Source organism: Hylobates moloch, unplaced genomic scaffold, assembly GCF_009828535.3.
Source record: "Hylobates moloch isolate HMO894 unplaced genomic scaffold, HMol_V3 SCAFFOLD_1, whole genome shotgun sequence".
Lineage (NCBI taxonomy): Eukaryota > Metazoa > Chordata > Mammalia > Primates > Hylobatidae > Hylobates > Hylobates moloch.
The window spans coordinates 26229642-26242893 of NW_026652276.1; positions in this window are offsets into that span (position 1 = coordinate 26229642).

Consider the following 13252-nt stretch of genomic DNA (forward strand, 5'->3'; position numbering starts at 1 on the left):
CACTGCTGCCAGGGAAGGCTCTCCAGAGCAGGAAGCCCAGAAGTCCTCTTGTTTGTGGTTCTTCCTCTGCAGCACATGGATGCACTTCAAAATTCACAGCAAGGTAGACCATGGGGCTGCTTAACCCAACTTTGCAGGCACTCTGTATGTTGGTCAGAGACTGAGTATCATTCACTTATTGTGTCCCTCCTCAGACTGGACACAAAGTGAACTAAAGGAAGATTCATAAAACTGTTTTGCTTAAAGATTGAGTGGACACTGTGGAGCAATGCAGATCAGGGCTGGGAATTTTTATTTCATCTGATTGACTTGTCCCTTGTACCACACTGAGGAGGGCCATGGAGCTTGAAGGGTTCTAAATTCATCTTATTTCTGACTTTTCCCTCTTCCCATCTTCTTCATCTTGTAGTTCTGTGTCCCACCTCTCTCTCCCCCTCACCTCCCTCCCATTTTCCAACATGAAGGAAATTATTTCTTTTGATTTATAAAACTCTACACTTCAGATTTGGGGCAAAAGCTAGTTGGCTCTACCTCGGTTTTGCTCATTCCAAAGGGCTGGTGGATGAGCTGAGATCTCCTGGTGGGGTGAAGGAAGAAGGCAGCTCAATGTTTGCATCAGTGTGGTGGAAAATTAGGATTCATCTGATTTCCTAATGAATTACAGAAGAGCATGCATAACCTCACCACAGTTGAGTATGTTTCTTTCTGAGGATAATACAGGTTAGTTGCAAGCGAGCAAAGCTTTTCCTTACCCTTAAGATAACTTCAGCCTTATTTCTTATGAAATAATATTTCTGCTATTATTTTTCTAATTCTCTTCTTGCTCCTTTCTGCTCACATTATAGGGATGAACCCACATTCTCAGAATGGTCTTTATGGCCGTTTGAACCAGTGACATCTGCTTTATATAGATACTTCACGATCTTTGCTCCATAGAAAGTGTGTTTGTGTGTGTGTGTGTGTGTGTGTGTGTGTAAGTTTATCCTGCCACTGTTCAGTAGACTGCTTTAAGTGTTACATGAGCTATATACAGCTATGGGTAGGTGGAATAAAGAGAGATTCGGACTAGGCAATTAGGAAAGTTTTCTTAGCCTTTGAGGACAGTATTGGAATAGGGCCTTAAGAAGAAGTAGAATTTTATCAGAAAGAGTTAAGTTGGTAAATAGTTGGCAGAGATGAGAGTACTTAGGAAACCAGGCAGGAAAATACTCAGACTTAATAATAACAACCATTTATACTTATTGAGAACTTATTATGTGCTGGGGACAGATGTAAGCAATTTATATGTTTAAACTTACTTAACTTTCATGAAAATCAATGACAAAACTTTCATTGTAATTAGGGAAGACACTAATTGGATTGGACATAGAAGAGGCAGGGGAGTATATTAAGCAGTGAGGTGAGAAAGATGGGATGGAAACATATCCCAGAATATCTTGTCCTCTTATAGATCCTGTACTTTTTCTTCCTGTAAGAATCAGTTGACTTTTTGTATTTTGGGTTTTGTTTTATTAACGAGGTAGTGATGTGATTGACATATGATGGAGAACAATCACATTGGTTGCCATATGCAGGATGATTCGGAGAGGAGAGAAACAAGTACAAAAGTCCAAATAGAAGGGCCAGAACAGAGTAAGCAGTAGAGAGAAGGAAAGGAGGGAAAGGAGACCAGAAATGTAACCCATTGTCCAACTCAGGTGTTGATTCAACACGCACTTACTAAGAGATGATTATGCTAGGTGCTATATACCGTGCAAAGTACCTGAAAATTAGATTATGAGGACTTGGCATGGAGTAGAAGTTAAAATGAGAAGCTGAAGATGATTTAGTTTTGAGTCTCAAAGTATCAAAAGGAGGTGACAACATTATCCAGGAGTAGAACATAAGAAAAATAAGAAACCTGTAAAATAGGATATACACATCTTCATTCTACTGTGGTTTTTTTGTATACAATGCCTTAATTTTTTTTTTTTTTTTTTAAATCATGTTCCTCTCTTCACCAAAAAAAAGAAAAAAAATGGGGCCAGGGAAGATTCCCTATTGTTTACTTTTGATTTGGCCTTGAAGACCCTATGTTCTGGCTCCAACATACTTTTCCCATTCTACCTGTTTTTCTCTACTGCCCTGCAAGAATCCTTTATTCCAGCCAGGCAAATCTATTTATCCTCTCCTGACACAAACATCATGCTTTTGTATATAGTGATTCTTATCTCTACCTAAAAGTAATCCACCCTGAAATCCTACATTAGTGTCCTATTTTCTCCCTTAATATTTTGGAAAACCTGTTATGGTCTGAATATTGGTTCAAAATTTATATGTTGAAACCTAATTTCCAGTGCAACAGTATTAAAGAGATGGAGTCTTTAGGAGGTGATTAGGTCATGAACTCAAGAATGGGATGAGTGCACCTATCAAAGAAACTCAGTGGAACTTGTTCACCCTTTCTGTCGTGTGAGGTCCCAGCAAGAAGGAGCCATCTATGAAGTAGATAATGAGTCCTCACTAGACATCAAATCTACTAGTGCCTTGATTTTAGACTTCCCAGCCTTCAGAACTGTGGGTAATAAATTTCTCTTTGTTTATTTATTTATTTATATACAGGGTCTTTCTCTGTCGCCTAGGCTGGAGTGCAATGGCACAATCACAGCTCACTATAGCCTCGAACTCCTGGGCTCAAATGATCCTCCCTCCTTGGTCTCCCAAAGTGTTCGGATTGCAGGTGTGAGCCACTGTGTCAGGCCAAATTTATGTTCTTTGGGTCTGGAGTTTGTCTCAGTCTGGTCCCGCTACTATAATAAAATATTTGAGAACAGGAACAGACTAAAACAGACCCTAAAGCCTACGCCTTGCCTGTCCATTCCAACCTCAAAGATGGCTCCCTCCTTTACAGGTGCCTTATTCCTCCAATGGCCTTATGAGTGTCTTATGGAAAGATCATGCCTGCTTAATATGTCTGTGGTTCTCAGGATCCCTAGCGCAGTACCGAACGTTCCGTAGTCCCTCAAGTGTTCATCAGTTTCCTAACTGGGGTGAGTTTGTAAGACTTTACATGCTCTACCATGTTGCAGCAGAGACAGCCGGGATGAAGTTCCCCTTCCTTTTGGAGCTTGGCTGTTCAGATTCCTTTGGATGCAGTGATGCTTTATGGGTGCATATAGCTCTGACTTTGCAAATCACCTCCAGAAACAGCACTGCATTTATCAGCAATCACGCAACGCACGTTCCTCAGATAAGGACATAGCTTATTTCCCGCTTTAGTGTTTAAAGATATAGTTCATTGGTTGCTGGTATTGTCTTTTAAAAGAAAGAGAATTAAGAACTTTTCTCCAAACACGCTGGACAAAGTTGAGAATATATGAATTTCGCATGTTTCCTGTCCTTCAGCCCAATATTCTAAATGTGATATCTTCTAATAAAACTATTCAATGTTCACAAAGAAGAATGGTGTCTTAGATTACCTCAAACAATGAATAATCATGCTTATACAATTATTCATTGTTTTTGAGAAAACATTGAGATTTGAGAAAAACATGTCCTTCTAAACATAAGTTTCAAAATTAATTGCAACTGAGCAGAAAACCCACAGTAATTTGAACTTTTAATTTTAAATGTTGTAATTGAGTGCCTAGTGCTGAGAAGAAAATTGGTTTGTGGCTTTCAGGGAAATCACAGAGTATATTACATATTTAAATTTTTTTAAGCCCCAAGAAGACTGTTTTTATAAAAACAGATAATGTATTGATTTGTGTTTAGTTGTTAAAATGAAATAGAATTGAATAAACCTCAGATAGCTTGAATACCTTGAAATAGTCAAGATATTTAAGTATATTATATTTATAACTATGTTTTTATGTATAAATGCTTTACGTAAAGGTATACGTGTGTGTGTGTGTGTAAATGTGTTGATGTGTATTTATTATCTGATTTGAACATATTATATACCAAGTAGCTGCCTGGCATCAGGGATGCACAAATTATGTATTCATAAACCACATGTCAGAATTGTCTTAGACATAGACAAGATTGAACTGAACTTCATTTTGCTGTTTGTGGGGCATCCAATGCCTTTGGGGGTGACAAACATCAAATTGAAGATGGGGGTTATATCTAGAGTGGAGTGGGAGGGAAACAATATTGAAGAAACACAGGGAGCTTCAAACATATTGATAATGTGTTTCTTAGGCTGGCTGGTGTGTGTACCAGGAAATTTATTGTATTTATCCTTTTATTTTTTTTGCATGACTTAAATGCTTTTTAATAAAACTTTTGAATGCCCAATTCCTTCCTCAGAATTTTGTGAATTCATAGGTGTCTTATGCTTTTATGCTTACCTCTGGTTCCAGCATTCTGCTTCTACTGCATGTGAGCTATGTGAGAAAACTTTCCACCATGCTGATTGGGTTGTCTTCCCTCCACAGTGGCTCAGTGGAGACATGAAATTGAAATTCAGCACTTTTCCTTGGTTTAAACACATGCTGATCCCACAAATGCAGTAGTCTTAAAGTTTGCAGATATAGAAGCATTTATATCTTAAACATGAAAGCAACTTAAAATTGCTGCCACTCAGAAAGAGCTTCTGGCCTTTCTACCTCTAGGGATGTTATCACCAGCACTCCCAGCCTAGGAAGCATCCTGAACTTCCCCATCCTATGTTGGCTCCATTTCTTCTTCCTCATTCTTTCCCTTCCAAGTTGCATTCAAGAACTCCAAATTCTTTTGGCTCTATAATTGAAGAACAATTTTGGTCTTTCCCCTCTCAATTCCCGACACCACATTATAGGCATTGAGTAAATATTTGTTGAAGATGAATACAACTCAGTTCCTGGCCCGCTTGCTCATGTCCAAAACCCATAAATCTGCTCAAAGTTTCTATTATGTAAATAGCAAAGGCCTGGAAGAAGTCCTGACATTTCTTTTTATAGGTGCTAATCCCTTCAGAAGAAATTGCAGTTTCGAGTAGTAATTTTTCATTTTCTCATATGTTGAGGCCCCAACCTCCAGAACCTTAGGCTGTGACTATATTTGGAGATTGGGCCTTTGAAGAGGTGATTAAGTTAAAATGAAGACATGAGGATGGGCCCTAATCCAATCTGACTGGTGTCCAAGAAGAGGAGATTAGGATATATAGAGAAACACCAGGAGTGTGCAGAGACACAGAGTAAATACCATGTGAGGTCACAGCAAGAGGAAAGCCATCCACAAGCCAAGGGGAGAAGCATTAGAGGAATCCAATGCTATAGGTACCTAGATCTTGGACTTCCAGATTCCAGAATTGTGAGACAATAAATTTCTGTAGTGTAAGCCATTTAGTCTGCAGCATTTGTTATGGCAGCCTGAGCTAAGACACAAAGTCTTGGATTAGGAGAACAGGGTAGAATTACAAAGAGAACAGTAGTCTTTGGTAAAACCAAAAGGCACATCATTCTTTGAGAAAGTGCAATTTTAAAGTTAAGATTTTAAAAAGAGAAGTTAATCCTAGATAACTAAAATCCACTTAATCAGATTATTTGGTGGGGTGGGGCGGGGGAGAAAGATTTAAAACCAGGGTAGGTAAAAATTTGGGTGAGGAAAAAAAACAGGCTGCAATAAAATTTTTTAAAAGTATATATTCAAATTATTTGGTATGCATCTGTACATAACAATTTTAGTATCAGGACGATGCTGGCCTCATAAAATGTGTTAGGGAGGATTCCCTCTTTTTCTATAGATTGGAATAGTTTCAGAAGGAATGGTACCAGTTCCTCCTTGTACCTCTGGTAAAATTCGGCTGTGAATCCATCAGGTCCTGGACTCTTTTTGGTTGGTAAGCTATTGATTATTGCCACAATTTCAGAGCCTGTTATTGGTCTATTCAGAGATTCAGCTTCTTCCTGGTTTAGTCTTGGGAGGGTGTATTTGTCGAGGAATTTATCCATTTCTTCTAGATTTTCTAGTTTATTTGCGTAGAGGTGTTTGTAGTATTCTCTGACGGTAGATTGTATTTCTGTGGGATCGGTGGTGATATCCCCTTTTTCATTTTTTATTGCATCCATTTGATTCTTCTCTCTTTTCTTCTTTATTAGTCTTGCTAGCAGTCTATCAATTTTGTTGATCTTCCTGCACATTGTGCACATGTACCCTAAAACCTAAAGTATAATAATAAAAATAAATAAATAAATAAATAAATAAATAAAAACAATTTTAGAATTTTCTCTGACAATGCTTGGACGCTTGGCACAAAATATTGTAGAACTGGAATCAGGGAAATTGTTATGGATGGAAAATGGAGAGATAGAAGGGATTCTGGAATGTAAGACGTCCCCACCGAAAACACTGAAAAGACTGACTCTGGCTTCCATTTCGTAGAAGGCAATTTAAGTGAGAAGGGGGCCAATAGTGTGAGAGATAGAATCAGAACTGAGACACTGAAGTCATGATGAGGCCAAAGAGGAATTTTGGTCAATGAGACAAAATTCACTGAAGCAGACAATAAGGTGATTACAGAGAAAACACATTGAACTTGAAATCTGGTTGAAGTTTTGGGTATTATCTTAGTTTTACTTTTATTTGTCACATTAACTGAAAGGATTTGGATAGGTATAAATGCAATCTACAGACTTAAAATCTGGTTGAGGTTTTTGGGATTATCTTAGTTTTACTTCTACTTGTCATGTTAGGTGAAAGGATTTGGCTAGGTATAAACCCAGTCCAATCCTTCTCCACCCAACTGATTTAATAATCAGTTGGTAGCCATCTGGTAATTAAATCATGATCACTCAAATCGGAGGGTAATCTGACATGTTAGCTATTCTCCTTTTTGTCTTGGTTTGATCCAGAATTTGGTATCAGAGTTTGCTTTATTTCAAAAATTGTGCTTTAATGATTATAGTCAACTGCATTAATAAGATTTTTAAAGTTTTAAAAATAGGAGAAGAGTTATGAGATAATCTTAACTAATATGAAAATTTTGAAATATTATCCAGAGCATGTAAGTTTCCACTGATCTAAGGGAAATGTCACTGGCAAAAGTAATTTTTTCATTCCAAAAATACTGATGGAGGGCCATGTGCAAGACATTGTGCTGGGTCCTGTGGAGACAAAATAGGAAAAGTCCTGCCCTCAAGTTCTCACATGCAGAAATATGAGGAATAGACACCTATGAGACAGGTGTTGATGCCTGTAATCCCAGCACTTTGAGAGGCTGAGGTGGGTGGATCACCTGAGGTCAGGAGTTTGAAACCAGCCTGACCAACATGGCAAACCCCGTCTCTACTAAAAATACAAAAATTAGCCGGGCGTGGTGGTAGGTGCCTGTAGTCTCAACTTATTCAGGAGGCTGAGGCAGGAGAATCTCTTGAAGTCAGGAGGCAGAGGTTACAGTGAGCTGAGATCGCTCGGTTGCATTCCAGCCTGGGTAACAGAGCGGGAATCTGTCTCAAAAAAAAAAAAAAAAAAAAAAGAAAAATATTTTAATAAACTCCCAGCTACCATTCAACCATGGTTGATTGGTCCATGAATGATCACGTGATCCAAATGAGGGCAGATTCCTTTTCTTGAGAATTTTGGCTACATGATGTAAAACTGGGATCCAGGTTATATACCTTAGAGAGAAAGTTGTTCTGCACTGAGAAAATTATATTAACAAAGAGAAAGAATCACAGATGAGATAGAGAGGATTTGGTAGTGTGCATATCCCCATTTTCCAGGAATTGGAGAGCTGTCTGCTCCTTGCCATTCTAGGCTTAGTCAACTTTTTCTTTTGTTTCTTTTTTTCTTTTCTTTTTTTTGAGACAAGGTCTTGTTCTGTCATCCAGGCTGGAGTACAATGGTGTGATCTCAGCTCACTGCAGCCTTTACCTCACTGGCTCAACCTCCCATCTCAGACTCTTGAATAGTTGGGACTACAGGTGTGTGCCACCAGGCCCAGATAATTTTAAAAAATTATTTCCAGAGACGATGTCTCACTATGTTGCCCAGGTTGGTCTCCAACTCCTGGGCTCAAGGAATCCTTCTGCCTCAGCTTTCCAAAGTGCTAGGATTATAGACATGGGCCCCCCACCTGGCCTAGTCAACCCTTCACTAGACTATAACTCAGAATCCTTCCTTTAATTTTCATTTTAAGACTTAAGCTGATTTGAGTTGTATTCTACCACTTGGATGCAAGAAACTTCTAATAAATATAGTGAAATAAGATATATACTAAAAAAAAAAAATTATAGCCCAAAGTCTGCTATAAAATAGGCCCCTAATTCTGTAGAGCTTCAAAGGAGAGGTAGATGGTACCTGGGTTATTAAGGGTTATCAAGAAACGATTTTATACAGGAGCAACATGTAGCTTCCCCCCACTCCCTTATTCAACATCAGAAACATCTAGCAGGCCCCATCCAGTGCCTGTCTTTCCTTTTCCCTTTGCTTGAGATGCCAAGGGTTTGACTTGTTTTCCACTTCTCATTAGAGCTGATGTCATCCTATCTTGTCCCTTGGAGCTGTCCTGTCTGGTTTCAGGATAGGACACAGTCTTACTCCTGTCTCTCTGCCTTATTGCCCCCAAAGAATAAAGCACAGCAAACACCCTTTTGCTCTGTTTTCTTCTACGAGTTTATGAGCTACTAAAGAAAACAGAGAGTAGTAAACTGGCAACATGGAAAGTGCTGTGCCAGGTGTCTCCTGTTCAACCCTCCAGATGCTCTCTCTACCCTTCTCCACCCAGCTCTCTGCCTGGGAGGATAACCTATATGGAGCACGTTAATGGATTTGCTTACTGTTTGGCTTCTGGTTGAATTTTTTAATGAGAAGAGAATGAGGTCAGCATATTTATTCCTGTGGCTTCTCCCCTACAGTGTCCCTAAGGGTGGCTGCTTCCCTTGGCTGATGTTCACAGCTCCTCTTGACAGGAGAGATGGATAAATCATGACCCATGAACCAAACCCAGCCCACCATGTTTTTCATGGCCTGTCAACTACATACATTTTTAAGTGGTTGAAAAAAATTGTTTAATTTTAATTTTAATTGTAATTTTTTTATTTTTTGAGATGGAGTCTCACTCTGTCTCCCAGGCTGGAGTACAGTGGTGCAATCTCGACTCACTGCAACCTCCACCTCACATGGTACACGAAAATTGCGTAAAATTCAAATTCCAGTATCTGTAAATAAAGTTTACACTCACACGTTTACATATTGTCTATGGCTGCTTTTGCGTTACCATGGCAGAGCTGAGCAATTGAGAGGGAAACAAAGCCTGCAAAGACTGAAATATTTACTCTCTTGTCCTTGACAGAAAAAGTTTGCTGACTCCTGCTCTATGACTCTCTCCTTCCAGTTCTAGTAATCTTCCCTCCATCCCTTTCTCTTCTCTTCAAGTGTGTGTGTGGGAGTGGAGAGAATTGTGGAAGCCCTGGACTATTGAACTGTATTCTGTGTTTTCCCAACCCTCTGCTCATCTTTTTTTTGTTTTTGAGACGGAGTCTTGCTCCATTGCCAGGCTGGAGTGCTGTTGCGTGATCTTGGCTCACTGCAACCTCTGCCTCCCGGGTTCAAGCGATTCTCCTGCCTCAGCCTCCCTAGTAGCTGGGATTAGTAGGCGCGTGCCACCACACTCAGCGAATTTTTGTATTTTTAGTAGAGACGGGGTTTCACCATGTTGGCCAGGATGGTCTTCATCTCTTGACCTTGTGATTTGCCCGCCTCAGCCTCCCGAAGTGCTCGGATTACAGGCGTGAGCCACCGCACCCGGCCTCTGCTTCTATCTTTTAAAATACAGTTGTTCCTTTGTGAAACTCTTCTCAGATTATCCTAATCTGATATGCCATCTGTTTGTTGCTGAGACCCTGACTGATATATTTTACACAGACAGGACCTTAAGAAGACAGGAGTTAAGATGTCTATTTAGTCGGTAGCTGGGGGCTTAGTTGGATTTCAGTTCTCTCTCTTTTTTTTTTTCTTTGAGACGGAATCTCTCTCTGTTGCCCAGGCTGGTGTGCAGTGGTGAGATCTCCGCTCACTGCAAGCTCCACCTCCCGGGTTCACGCCGTTCTCCTGCCTCAGCCTCCCGAGTAGCTGGGACTACAGGCGCCTGCCACCACGCCCAGCTAATTTTTTGTATTTTTTTAGCAGAGACGGGGTTTCACCGTGTTAGCCAGGATGGTCTCAATCTCCTGATCTCATGATCCACCCGCCTCAGCCTCCCAAAGTGCTGGGATTACAGGCGCGAGCCACCGCGCCCGGCCCAGTTCTCATTTTTATTGCAAATGGTAGAAGTCATGGAACTTCTCCTTTAAAGTCTTTTTTTTTTCTTTTCCAGAAAGGCCACATGGAAAGCAGTGCTCCTCTTCTTCACTGGATGTGATCATTTTTGCACAAGAGATTACTGAATCATCTTGCAATAACATAAGACTTGCCTGCCTGCCAAAATAAGACTATCTCTGCTGAGGATGGCAGAGCAAGGAAAGGAGGAAGCACCGAGGTCCTTGACAAGGTCAGTTAGTCGCTGATTCATCCTTGCCTTCTTGTTATAGGAAATAACAAATTGCCATTTCTTTAGCCATTTCTAGTGGAGTCCCCTGTTAACTTCAGTAGAAAGTATCCTGACTGATACAGACTCTAATTTATAATTCATCCTTGTCTTCTTTCCTTCTGAGGTATATAGACATTTTTATACAGTAATTATGACACAGTTGAATGGTGGTTGAGAGGTCTTTTTTCCTTCTTCTCCAGGAATGCCTCTGCTGTATGTCATGAAGGAATGGCATGATTCCTTCCACTCTCATGCCTTTAAGATTTAGTTCATTGAACTTTAGAACTGAAAATGGTCTTACAGGGAATCTTGTCCTGGGCTTTGTAAGCTGAGCTCCTAAGAGTCATCACAGTTACCCAATGCAGTGGGAGTGGGCAGGGCCCAGCATATCTCCTCAGCCAGAGGAGTGTGTGTATTGTCCTTACTTTTTGGAGCATTTTATAGTAGTTGATTAAAGTCTTCCTCAAACAGTTCCAACATCTGTGTCATTTTAGAATTGATGTCTATTGACTGTCGTTTTCCCATGTAAATTGAGATTTTGTTTTGTTTTTTCATAGACCATGTAATTTTGAATTGTATCCTTGGAATTTTAAATATTATGTTCTTAGGCCCTGGGTCTTATTTGAATCCTATAAAGAATGTCAATATTTTTGTTTTAGCAAACAATCAGCCTGGTTAAATTCAGGCTGCAAGTTTCTACCACCCTTTTGTCAGTATGGCTTCAATGTTAGTTCTATTTGCAAAGTATTTTGAAACTTCCCTAGTTAACATGGTTTTAAAAATTCTTTTAAGCATATGGCTAAGCTGACAAGAAAATAAGGAAGTCTTTAAAAGTAAAAAAAAGCAAGAAGTCACAAGTCTAAAGAGATAAGCAATGGCAATCCTTGGTATTCTACAGATTTCAATGGGCCAATTTTGGGGAGGAAAGAGGCAGCTGAGACCAATGTTCACACTACGGAGAAGTCAGATTGGAAAGTTTTTTCTTCTTACATAAGACCTCTGACCCTCAAAGAGCACCTTTAGTTAAAGGATGAACTAAAACAAGAGAGAACAACAATGCAAAAAAGCAAAAACAAAAATATAGAAACTTGTACTAATGAAAACAGTATGTCTCTTCTGAGAATTCCTAATCAACAGTCTCTTTAATAGATTTGTGTGCTGAATTCACACTATATGCGTGGTCCCCAACCCCAACTTGAAAGTGGTCTTATATTGGTGCTGCCTTAAGGAGGAAGCAAATACAGATCTCTGGAAAAGTTTGCTTAAAACCCAATTCTTAAATCCTACAGACAAAGTTCTAATGAACACAAATTTATAAGGAAGATATTGATTTACTTAAGAATTTGAAGTTAAATATGCATGCTCAGTTGCATAGAGTAACCAGTAAGAGAATATAAATAGAATGTATAGCTGCAAAATGAGCAGAGAGGAAATTTTTAAGTGTAGGGAAAAATAATTTCAAAAGGTGGCAAGAAAGGAGGGAGAGAGAAAAAGAAATACAGGAAATATGAAGAAAATAAAACATTTAAGAAAAAAGTGTTAAAATAAATCCTAATTCATTAGTAGTCAACAAATAATATAAATGGGCTACATTTTCCAGTTAAAAGATAAAAGTTATTCCATTGGAATAAAATTCCAGCTATATTCATTTACAAGAGGTGTACCTAAAACATAAGAACACAGTAAGATGGAAAGTAAAAGAATATCAAAAGACCATTATGGTAGTTGTAAAAGACATATGCAAATTATTTGACACTTTCCCTTTCAGAAGGTAGCATCTAGGGGCTGGGCACCAGGGCGCATGCCTGTAATCCCAGCACTTTGGGAGCCTGGGGCAGGTGATCGCTTGAGCCCAGAAGTTTGAGATCAACCTGGGCAACATGGTGAAACCTCTTCTCTACAAAACGTACAAAAATTAGCCAGATGTGGTGGCACATGCCTGTAGTTACAGCTGCTCAGGAGGCTGAGGTGGGAGGATCACTTGAGCCTGGGAGGTCGAGGCTGCAGTGAGCTGTGATTGCACCACTGTGCTTCAGCCTAGGCAACAGAGCAAGACCCTGTTTTAAGGAAAAAAGAAAAAAAAGTAGCATCTAGTTTCTCTCCCCTTGAGTCTGACCGTTCTAACAAAAAGTGGTGGAACTGGTAAAGTGATATCATGAAAAAGATATTCCACTTGACCGTCTGTTTTGGATCACTTGCCTAAAGGAATCTAACCACCATGTTGTAAGAACACTCAAGCAGCCTGTGGAGAGGCCGCTGAAACCTCTTGCCAACAACTAGCACCAACTTGCCAGTCATGTGAGTGAATCATGTTGAAAGCACATGCTCTGGCTCTAATCAGGCATTCAAATGACTATTCTCGGCCAACACCTTAACTCCAACCCCAAGCTGGAAATGCCCAGCTAAGTCTCTCCAGAATTATTAACTCGCAGTGTCTGAGAGGATAATAAATGTGAATTATTGTTTTGAGCCACTACTTAAGGGCAATTTGTTATGTATCAATAAGTAATGAATATATTAGGCAAATACTATAAATATGTAGCAGGTGTAACTATATAATTATCAGACAAAATAATATTACTGCCAATAAATAGTGTTAACATATAATGATAAGAGATTTTGGTTCACACGAAAGAAATGTCAGATATAAAATTATATGCACCGAATAATATAACTTCAAGATATATAAAGCAAAAATTTACAGAAATATAAGGAGAAAATTTAAAATCTGTTGTGGTGAGAGATTTTACCATGCCTCCA